At 45.0% G+C, this 11563-nt stretch overlaps 1 protein-coding gene across 15 annotated transcripts in view; it reads left to right on the top strand.

The window, feature by feature from the left end:
* Positions 1 to 482: 482 nt before the first annotated feature.
* NCOR2 (nuclear receptor corepressor 2) overlaps positions 483 to 11563 on the top strand; it is a 428298-nt gene continuing 417217 nt past the window's right edge. For all 15 annotated transcript variants that reach the window (XM_075060010.1, XM_075060008.1, XM_075060007.1 and 12 more), the window contains exon 1: positions 483 to 1094. The gene's annotated coding sequence lies outside the window, so the exon portion shown is untranslated. The remainder of the gene's footprint in view (positions 1095 to 11563) is intronic.

Below are 11563 nucleotides of genomic sequence, written 5' to 3'. Positions count from 1 at the left end.
AGGATCAGGAGAGTTGGCAAGGCAGGACTAAGGTTAACCACAGGTGGGCCTGTCAGGGCCTTCGCATTGCATATGCCCCTTTGTAATCAATCAGTGTTGGTCACTTGCTATTGAAGTTCTAGGTTTTGATCACGACTTCGTGTATAGGCTTTTTTCACAGGGGACCAACTCTTACCGGCAGTCGGTTCGGTGCCAGAATAAAGAGTAAACACCCAGGCTTGCGCCCCAAATGAAGTTCTCATGAGATCCTCCAGATTTGTTATTTATTAATTTTTTTAGCAGAATTGGCTCCCAGATTTCCCGCTTGCCATGTCTCATTTCAGCCTTGTAAACAGCCCGGTGAATATTGCAGGTCAGTGGGTAGCACGGGCCGTGCCCTGCTGGCTGCAATGCCCAGAGTCGCCTCCCGCTCTGCAAAAACGAATTGCGTTGGAGAAAAAAAAAATTCCTGCCGATAAAAGAAAAGGGCAAGCAGCAGCGCCGGGGCGGCGTGTGAATGGACCCAGCACGTTGGCTGCTTCGCAGCGCGGTGCAGTGCAGAGCAGAGCAGAGCAGAGGCTTTGGCCCCGACCCCTTGCAGGAGCCCGGGGACTCGACTGTTGCAAGCCAAGCTGTTTGGTGCAAGCCGGGCTGCTGGGAAGCTTTGGGGAATCGCTGCTATCAATCTCCCTGCCCCCGGTCCCTCCCCACCCCGGCCCGCAGGGGAGGAGCAGGCAGGCTGCAGGAGCAGCCGCCGCCAGAGCCGGATTGCAAACTTGCTCCTTTGCAAAGGCTCCGGCGAAGAGAGCAGCAGCCGCAGACAGACATCTTAGAAAGGGAGAGAGGAGAGGCGAGGAGGTTTCCGGGGAAAACAGCCCCCTTGGCTCTGGATTATAAACACAGCAGCAGATGGAAGGGGACAGAAACCGAGCCGCGCGCTCCTCCTCCAGCAGTTGATCCAGGGGATATTTGGATTGTTTTTTCTCTTCCCCCTCCAAACGCACTTGCTCATTTCCTTCCCAAACTCCCCCCCCCATTACTTTACGGATCCTCGTTATACCAGGAGAGAAGAAGGAGGAAGATTTGAAAGAAGAAGCAATTAGCAAAGGCACTAGGTAAGGGGGGGTTCCCCCCCCGCAGACTTACTTTCTCCAAAACAAGCACGGGGGGTGGGGATCCTTCTTGGCTGGTGTGTGATTAAGGGAGAGGGGGGCTTTGCGTGCCAGAAGGAGCTGAATGGATAACAGTCACTTTAAGTGCATTCGTTCCTTTAAAAACAAAACAAACCAAAAACCACCCGGCCAAACAATCCCCAGAAGATTGGCGTGTGTCTGCAAAGCGATCAGGGTAATTCGGACTTTTCCCCGGCAGCCCTTCCTGTCCCACATCTTGGCTTGTATTCTGACCGCTCTATCGAAAACATAACATGCTTGGCCTGGGGTGGCAGAACCCGGCCCCATAGCGTCTAGACTGGGATCCCCTGCAACTAGATCTCTGGGGGTGGGGGGTGATCTGCTGAGCAACTGCTTGGCTAACTCCTGCTTTAAAAGGAGGAAGGATTTAAAAAAAAAACCCACCAACCTGTCTAGGAGAGAGAGAGAACTATTCTCCCTGTCCTAAGGTCGATGTAATTGATCTTCCTCCCCACCCCAAATGCTCCATAATGAAAGGATGAGGGGTGGGGGTGAGGAAAGGAAGGAGTTGGTTATAGCCCTTGTTAATTGGCAGTGCTCATTAACTGGGGAGAAAGGCTTGGCATCTGCACACAGAGTGGAACTTGTCCATACAGCATCCTAGAGGGAAAAGCATGAACTGGCAAGGCCTTTGCTCTCCCTTCCACACCCAGCTGAAATCTATATGAGGTGGGAAGAGGGGTGGGGAAGGAGTTTGAGAGAAGGAGAAACCACATACAACTATCAATAGTCTCCGAATCCAGAGGAGATCATTGTGAATTGTGGGAGCAAATGAACTGAGGAATGCTTATTTTAGGCAGGTGTGTGTGGCTCTGTATAACTGAGCGGCTGTTGTGTAATATCAAAATTGCAGTTGAAAGCTGCTTTGAACTAGGACGTTTTTCAAGGGACAATGAAGCTTCCTCTACCCGGCACGCTGTAGGCTTTCCTTTCATTTGAGCTGTGTTCTGTGGTACTTTGGAAAGTTGGCTTTGGTAAATCGATTCTTCTGCTCTTACCCTTGTGATCTTGTGTCACTTCTGTATCTTAAACCAAGAAGTGCTGGTGCCCTCCCCTTTCCACCCAGATTTCTCTCTGCCAAATGGCTGCCTGTGACATTCTTGTTGGGACCCCAGGGAGTATTTTTTTAAGGTCTATTAAAGATATTGAAGTGATTTTGAAACTGGAAGCGGAACATAGGGAAATGCAGTTGACTTGGCAGGATGTCTTGCGATGCAAGATGTATCGTTTCATTGTGCATGTAAATAGCTGGGCCTTTATTTTGTCCTTTATTTATTCATAGTTCTTATTTCTGTGGTTGTGTGTAGCCCTTTTGTTGTTGTTTATCTTTAGACTTTGACTGTCAGGTATATTTGAAGCTGGTGGCTTAATGCCTACATGAGATCCTAGCGAAAGCTATCTGTGTTAAAGACACAGCATGGAGCCAAGTGGAAATCTAGACCCAATAAAGTTTCTCACTGATACATTACATATTTATAGATGTGTTAGAGAAAATAGTGCAGTTACGGCCACTGCTGAGCAACTTTCATCCGTACAGAAATAAGAACTACAGAGGCCGCTTATCTGCAAATGTTGAGTTTAGTGGCTTATATGTAAATATTTATGATGGATAAACAGGGCTGGTCTGATGGTGTCTGGGCAACAAGTGTACATTCCACTTTTGAACTGTAATCTCTGGAGTGATAAAATGAAAACTGACAAAAAAGCAATTTCCTGTTCTCTCTCCTGACCTTAGGCTTGTTCCTTGAGAATGCACAAAGAGCAGACTCTCTCTGTGGTGAAGCCAACTGCTTCACTGTATTGGCTCACACTAGACTGGCTGGAGCAGCAGAAGCTACATGACTGTCTATCCCTTCTGTGGCTTCGTGGGCCTGGGGCTAGAGGTTACATTTTGACCCAGTGAGCCCAGCCCTGTTTCCACTACAGTAAGCTCTGTGTACTCTGCATGTGATTGGAAGGTACTTAATAGGATTGCAAAAACTTCTGTTTGTAGTCAAGGTGTGATCTGACCTCACTTTGTGTTCAGCTAAAGAATTTTGTATGAAAGAAACATGTTGATGCTTTAGGTGGGTGATAGCTCTGATATTTATTATTTTTTTTATTTTTATTTTCCCCAATCTCATTTTCTGTGAATGTGCATTTATGATTTGAACACTTCTGTGACCTCTGCTCCAGTGAGCTAGCCAGGAAAACACCAGCTGTTAAGGTTTAGCTATCTGCTGTTGATTATCAGTAACCTTGATAAATCTGTATAGATGCTAATGTGACTTCTAGGCATTGCGTAGCTGGATAGAGGTTCCCATTTGCTCCTAGCCTAGGATTTGTAAGGGTGGGTGAGAATATATCTAGTGTTAGCTTGCAGAGAAGAATAGGTACGTAATATTAAAAGTTTATAAGCCAGGAGTCACCTCATGCAGTCCAATCTCCACTGGTGTCAATGGCAACTTTGGGGAGGTCAATTAACCTCTGTCTACCTCTGCTTACCCAGCTGTATAATGGATAGAATGCCTACCTGTAAGAATTAATGTTTGCAGAGAGTTTTGAGATCTCTGAGATCATTGAAATACTATAGAAGAGCAGCACAACATAGGACAGTATTACACTGGAAATCCATGTGCAGTTATAGCCAATGCATTTGCAAAATTTACCTGGGTTATCGAAAGCAAATAAATGCAGTGAATTATCGCAGAGGTGAAAGTGTGTGTGTATGTAGGGGGATGAGCAGGTGGAATGGTATTGTCCACAGTGACTGAGAAAGGAGGTAACTGGGAGTGAGTCTGGGGGTGGGAAGAGAAGGGGACGGGAAGAGATAAAAACTCTATTTCAGCCACATTGAACTAATGACTAGACATCCCCAAGGAGATGTAAGAGAGGCAGGGAGAGTGGTTTTCCCCTTCGGATATGCGACAGGTCTGGAGTAGAAAGGTAGATCTGTGACTTGACCTCATAGAGTTGGTAGTCGAATTTGTGGTTGAAATTTCTTAGCGTTAAGGTGGAGCGGTAGAAGAGAAGGGGACCCAAGACCAGAGCCCTGTGAAATCCCCACAGAAAGTGGGATGAGGAGGATCCTCCAAAGGATACGCTGATTGTGATTAGAGTTGAAAAGGGCTCTCATGACTGCTCCTGTCTTGGCCTCCCTACCGATGCTAATGCGCCCAGTTTGGGGACAATCGTGACACTAGAACACAGAGAGGTTGAGAGGGTAATGGCTTATTGCAGAAGAAGTTGGATAAATGTAACCACTGCCAGGAGTTCTTATCACCACTTATCTGTATGGGTCAGGATGGACTGTGCATCTTGGCAGTGGCTCTTTAGATTCAGGAATCCTAAGGGGCCCCTTGCCAGGTGGTTGGGGAAAAACTGCCATGCTGTGACTTCACAGTCACATAACAGCTGTGGTCACAATCATGGTAATGCTGATGGCCTCCTTGGGAGGCTAATGGCAAACACTGCCTTAGGCGGGAGAGCAAGGAATTGGTTACTCAAAGGAATGAGTGTTCTCTGGAAGAGGTGGCTGTCCCCTCTCTTCCCTTCATTTGCAGAAGTGCAGTGGTTCCTGGTTCACTCCCTGGAGCACAGGATGTGAGGTTTCAGAAATGGACTCTAGAGCAACTAAAAGCTTCCCAAAGAGAGGATCCTGATTTAGAGAACAGCGTGTGATTAGAAAATCATTTAACAAATGCAGCTACTTTGCAATGTAGCCTCCCCTCAGAATACCACAGTAAAAGCTTTCTGGTCACAGTGGGGAATCTCAGGGTTGACAGATGAGAGATTGCGTAAAAGATGGGAGAAACCAGCCGGTTGTACCAGATAACCTCAGAACCTCCTTTTTCACTGTATGTCATAACTGTAAAACTGCTGGATATTTTGGGGCTGCCAAAACCTTAGCCAAGCGAAGAGAACATTTCTGTTGAGGGAAATGCGGGCAGGATGTAGAAAACTGGTGCAGGAAATGTGATACTTATGGTACAAAGAAGGGGGGTCCCCCTAAGATAGGGAGAACCCCTATGCAACAGTGTCTCATGGGGGGCACCTCTGGAGTTAATTGCTTTTGGTGTGCTTGGTCTTCTGCCTGGGACAGAGACTGTCAGTCAATATTTTTTTGGTAGTTATGAACTGTCATTGCATTTTATACCATGCAAGGGTTTGCTACGTTTGAGGCCATGTGTAAATAATTTCTTATGTAAAATTGCATAACTTGTTTTAGATTACCCAGAGTTCGTTATGAATGTGTGATCGCAGAACACCACTGTACTGAGCAAGTGTGTTGCTTTCAATTAATTTATTGGATGAGAAACCTGAATAAAAATAATAATACTTAGCACTTGCGTTTCACTTTGCACGTTTAAAATATACATTACAAGCTAATAACAAATCCTCAAACCCCTTGTGAAGGAAGAGGAAGAGATTATTATAGTTATTTACCAGGTGGGGTGGAACGAAAAACAAATAAATATTCAAAAGTGATTTTTTTTGGTGCCCAATTTGAGAGATCTTAAAGGGGCCTGAGTTTCAGAGGGCAGATACTTAGCACTTGATCCTGTTCCTGCCAAACCAAGTGGTCTTGTTCTGACCAAACCGCTAGGCATTGCTGGAAATTTAGCCTGTGAGGTCCAAGGCTTCAGAGTAATTCAGTTGAAGATCTAGTGAGCGTTATTAGATATTTGGCTGTGCGATATCTTTTGGTGTCTTTGGTCTGTCTGATACAACCTTAAACAGCTAGTTAGTTAACATAATAAATTTTTTTTTTTTTTACATTTCTTCTTGTTTTCAGTAACCCAAATTTAATGCACAGAAGTTTAACAATGTAATGGGGACAAAGTTTTTTATAACACAAGGTATAATTTTGCAATTGTTGCATAGCTATTAATTTTTACTTAAGGTGCATTACTAATATTTTATACTAAATGTAATGCTTCACTGCTAAATAGATGCTTACAATTTTCTATGAGGTGTATTGCATTCCCTGGCTGAGCAGCACTCTGTTTTAGCAAAAGAGTTAGTAACATAATTTTTACCAAGCTTTTTAGAGTTAATTTGCTTGTGATACTAATTCCACTTTTAACTACTTAGAAGCACAAATTTTAACAATCAGTAATTCCCTTTAACATAACAAAAAACATAAGTGTATAACAATTAAACCAAACAGTTTGAGGGTATTTACATTTTTATGACACTTTGTTGGGTCTGGGAGCCAAAGGTGGAAACCTGTTGAAATTTTTTTAGTTAGCTTTATGCAGAAATTGTTTTTAAACATTTTTATAACTATTTAAAAGTGCAAACAAGTTCATAAAAACCCAAACAAGAAACTGACATTTTGTTAACATTACCTTTACCGTAATGCTGAGGTTTCCCCTTACATTTTGTTTCTTTGAATAAAAAATAAAAATAAACGGACTAATAAAGAATTCTTTTTGTTTTCAGTTGCATTATTTGTTGAGGCAGAAATGTGTGTGTATATAACTGAGATCTTTTTGAGCTTTAAAAATAGATATTAATAATATTATGATGCTTATACCCCAGCCATAATATTAAAAGTGTGGTACCACTTATATGTATATATTTTAAAAAGGTATAAAATTGACTTTTGTTGCAACAAAATAAAAATAATAAACTAGCTTACTTACCAGATCAGTAGTTGGGGGTCAGCAGTGTTGTTAGATGTTTGGGTGCGTGTGTGGTCCAGCTCTGCGACACGTCCTCACGTGAGCCGCCCAATGACCACAAAACCCGTTAAGGGGCGAAGGCACCCGGCCAGGTTTTTTGTCAACAATGCACAGTAATAGCACCTGGCAGACTCTATGAGAATAGTAACTAATATGTGCCCATGACAATGGATGCAGCTTGGTGAGGTGAATGTAGCAATGATGCCCCCTGAAAAAGGGGGCTCGCGAAGAGGGGCATGAAGGAGGGAAGGACAGGGGTTTAGCAGACAGTGTGAGCATGTTGCAGTAGTAGACTCTGATACTGGGCATGAATCTGGTAGGAGATGGAAGGAAACAAAACCGAGCAGGAGGAAATGAGCAGGGATGGGTTAAGAGGCAGCATGGTCCAGTGGATAGGGATGCTGGACTGGGAGTCAGAAAGTTGGCATTCATATCCAGCTCTGTCCAGACCGTGGACGAGTAACATCCCCTCTCTCTGTGCCTTTGTTTCCCTTCCCACCCTTTGTCTCATCCATCTTGGTTGTAAGCCCTTTGAGGCAGGCACTTCCTCTTACTAGGCGTGTGTACAGGACCTGGTACAATGGGGGCTGGCACTTGGCTGGGACCGCCGGATGCTACTGGACCACTATGGATGTTTAAAAGATAGGAGGCCAGTGGAGGTGTTTGAGGAAGTGGGATGATGCAGTTGGAGTGGCAGGAGAAGGAAGGCATTAGGAGGTCGGCATAGGGAGCAGTCCTGCTCCTGCTAGAATGAGTTGTCTGGCCTTCACTGGGTGCAGGGTTGAGTTTTCCTAGCTATGCTGCAGTGGGGTATGGGAAGGGCAGAAAACAGGCTCCAACTGCAAGGTGAGAGATGCCCACGGTGGGGGCTGGAGTCTTAGCTGTAAAAGTGAAGAGAAAAGGACTGCCTCTAGCTGTGATACCGAGGAAGGGCCGGAACGTAGGATACGTTTACGTGACAGCCGCACAGCTGTGGCACTGCGGCTGTGCCGCTGTGATGCCATAGTGTAGGCGGAAGGGGTTTTTCCATCCGTGTAGGTGATCCACCTCTGTGAGAGGTGGTTGCCAGGTTGACGGAAGAATCCTTCAGGGCATAACATTTTTCACAGCTCCAAGCGATGTAGCCAGCTCAGCCTCAGCTGTAAGTATAGGCCTGCTCTTTGTGAGAACGGGGTTGTGAGGGGGAAAAGGGTGAGCAGACAGGCGTCAAAGTAAGTGCCAAGGTGCTATGCCTCCTGAGTGACCCTGGCGATGATAATAACACTTAGCTCTATGAAGCACTTTCTATTTTCAGAATACTGAACAAACATTAGCTAATGTAAAGGAGAGCGGCGCTGGCTCGTTACTGGGAATTGAAGTAACTCCAAATTAACTTTATGATCCATGAAACTGAAGTTTATTTAAAAAAATAATAATTTGAGTGAAAACACTGACATTTTCAAGAGTAGCTGAATGCATCGGTTGTTTGATGTCTTCCATTTTTTTTTTCTTTTCGCCTGTGTTTTTTGGCTCGGGAACCAATTATAGGCAATATCAGCTTACGCTTGGATTTGAACCTACGTTGCTCTTTAGTCCGCCAAAAGATTTTTCTCTTAACCCTGATGCCATAATGTTTGATTTAGAAGGGTTGGCAGCAACTTTTCTTTCTTTGGGTGTGCTTGCTGTTAAGTGTAGGGAAACTCTTCAGAACTGTGTGACACCTTTAAAAGAAATTATCCTAAAGTCGGTCATGTTAAATATGATCCAGCTGTGTTTTCTAGAAGATTTTTCACGCAGACTGTATCTTGGGACACTTCATGGCACAAAAACTTAGGAGGCAGCAGAGGTGTATGAATTGTGGGTGATGTTGTATGACAGTTTTAAAGCATTCAGTCATGAGGCCAGTGTCCGAGAGAGGAGAGAGAGAAAGATGGTAGGGGCTCTGTAGGAGGAGGCTCCTGGATTTACTGAAGGGTTAGAGGGGGTAGCTGTTGCTGGAATACACTGAGAAAGAAGTCAGGAGGTGACAAGAAGATTCTAGTAGTCTGGAGTAGATCCCTGGAGAAAGCCATTTCTGAGATGAATGGGGAGCCAGTGTTTGTGTGGTGTGGCTGAAGAGTGTTTACTTCGAGAGGACACATGGAGGATGACATGAGAGATCCAAAGACAGGAGGGGAAGAGGAGGGTAGCTTTGACAACCAAAGTTAGCCAGAGTGACTGGACCCTTCTGGGAGGACATTTCCCGGCAGGAGCGGATGGGGGAGGCAGAGGATGTTGCTAGTATTGGCTGATAGCCACAGGCCCATCTGCAGCTGTGCGTGAGTACACATGCCAAGGCAGGGAAGACCCACAGGATTTCCTTTCTGTCGTGCTGGCTATTGAGTTCATATCTAGCCAAGTGTCCTTGGTTTCTCCTCTCCTTGTGGGAGAGAGTGATTTACATAATAACACAGAGCATGGGCTTTATTTAGAGTCGGTTCTCTGACATAGCAGTGGACAGCCTGACGTGTATGGGCAGAGCCAAACTTCCTTAAAGCGTGGGGTGCGGAGAGGGGTGGTTGGATGCAGGGTTTGGTTTGTACTCATCTCCAGAGCTCAGGCTGTTACATGGATGAATTCTTCACGCTGCGCAGATCTATAACGCACAGTGACCTATGTCTGACCTGAAGCAGTACTTCAGTGCCACATGTGTTTAGTGATGGGGATCCAGAACTGTTAATATGCTCTTTTTATTTCTAAGCAAGTCTCTGGGCAGGCAGAAAAGGGAACAGCTGTAATAGGAAATTTAGGATTTTTCTAGGCGTCTTTACAGCCCTTGAGACAAAAATGGAAAGGAAGGCCCTCGAGGCGTTAGCTCCAAAATGTAATCTGCTCTGCTAGCCTGAGGCATTTGCCAGCTTTAAAAACCAAACGTCCAAACTCTGTTCACTCTGCACACATGCACAGCAGTTAATGGAAAGGCAGGATGGTCCGGTGGTTAGCACTCTAGCCTGGGATGTAGGAGAACTTGGTTCTATTCCCTGCTCTGCCACAGACTCCCTGGTGACCTTTGGCAAGTCCCTGGGTTTCTCTGCACTGCAGCTAGGAGTGAGCCTTCCCAGCCTGGATAAACAGACTCACGCTAGCATGGACATTGCAGCTCCGGCTGCAGCTCCAGGCTCCGAAGCCCACACGCCTTTGGAGTCTGTGCTGCGATATCCCCCTGCTATTTTGAGTGGGCTAGCTCAAGCCCCGCTGCGTGTGTGTGTCGGGCTGGGAGGCTTGCTCCCAACTGCCGTGTAGACGCACACTTTGTGCCTCAGTTTTCTGTCTGTAAAATGGGGTAATAATGCTGTCCTACCTCACAGGACTGTCACTGGGGGACAGATCATATTAAAGATTGCGAGGGGCTTTGATATTACAGTATCGGGGCCACACAAGCTCCTTAAATCATTATTATTTCTGTAGGACCCTAGTTTTCCACCACTGCACACACTACAATACGCACTGTCTGCCAGGGTTAAGAAGGAATATATATATAAAATAGAATAATGTGACCATAAGGATCACATTATAAGTAGTAGCATTGGGTGTGCCCCAACCACTTGAGCTTCTGTTGGAGGTGCGATTGGGCCCCTCCCGGGTAAAATTTTCCCAAGTGATTTAGGAGCCTAAATCCCAGTGGAAGTAAACAGTGTTTTTTAAGGTTAGGATTTTCAGCGTAGCTCAAGGAAGTTAGATGCCCAGATCTCCTTTGAAGTCGAATGAGAGTTTTACAAAAATGTTAATTTTCACTCCATTCTAAACTAATTGTGTGTGCATAATAGCAGTACAGTGTTGGTTAAAGAGGGAAATAAAGGTAGAGAATACCCCAACTAGTCAAACTTCTAACAAGCTAGTATAAACAATAGATGATGATGATGATGATTTTTCTAGTCAAATGTCTATAAAATTGTAACCGGCAGCTTTTTTAATGAGACTAGTTTTCTCTGTGGCACATTGATGTTTGGTTTTGTTTTTAAATTGCTCGTGTTGTCTGGCCTTTAATCTTCTAGAATATTGACGTCTGGTACCTCACAAATAAAGGCTGGAGCACTGTTTAGTGGTGGCAACATTTGGCTGCTATGTTGGCAGATACGTCACCGCTCTGGATAAGTGTTTACCCTCGAGCTTGAGTGATCCTGTGCCTTCCTCTGCTTTTTTGACCTGATGTTATGAGGAGCTGGTTTAGCTAAGCCTTACTGTCTCACACTTGAGTGAGTAATTAAACTACACATACGGTATATAAACAAAGGGGACATAACTAGTGGTATACTGCTGCATAGGGGAGTGCTCTCAGGACATTTCCAGAGTTAATTGTTTGCTATAGGACCTGCTGGAACTTAGGAAAGCTGTTACTAGATAATTGTGGTTTTTTTTCCCCTGTCTAGTACGAGAGAATTCCTCCAGAATTTTGTTTTCCATAAATGTAGGGTCAGTACAGATTCTCAGCTCTATTTCCAGGTCACCGATCTGCTCCCCTCCACCTCTGTCACTGAACTTTCAGCCTTGTTTTGATTCAGTAGCACGTTAAGCTGTACCTGTAGACAAAAGCAGGCAGGCCTGCCAAGTTCACATTTCCCTGAAACCCTGCTGGTGTTTTGGGTGGAGAGGGGAACACGAGAGATGATATAAGCTGCCTTAGAAGCAGAGCTGCAGCAAAGCCTCTGTTTTAGGAGTATTTAGATCTTGAGTTGGAAAAACTCCTGAATATGCTGGGGAAAAAAG

The sequence above is a fragment of the Chelonoidis abingdonii genome, chromosome 22 (genome assembly GCF_003597395.2).
Source record: "Chelonoidis abingdonii isolate Lonesome George chromosome 22, CheloAbing_2.0, whole genome shotgun sequence".
Lineage (NCBI taxonomy): Eukaryota > Metazoa > Chordata > Testudines > Testudinidae > Chelonoidis > Chelonoidis abingdonii.
Note: the sequence above shows the minus strand (reverse complement) of the source record. Positions and strands in the feature narration are given on the sequence as shown.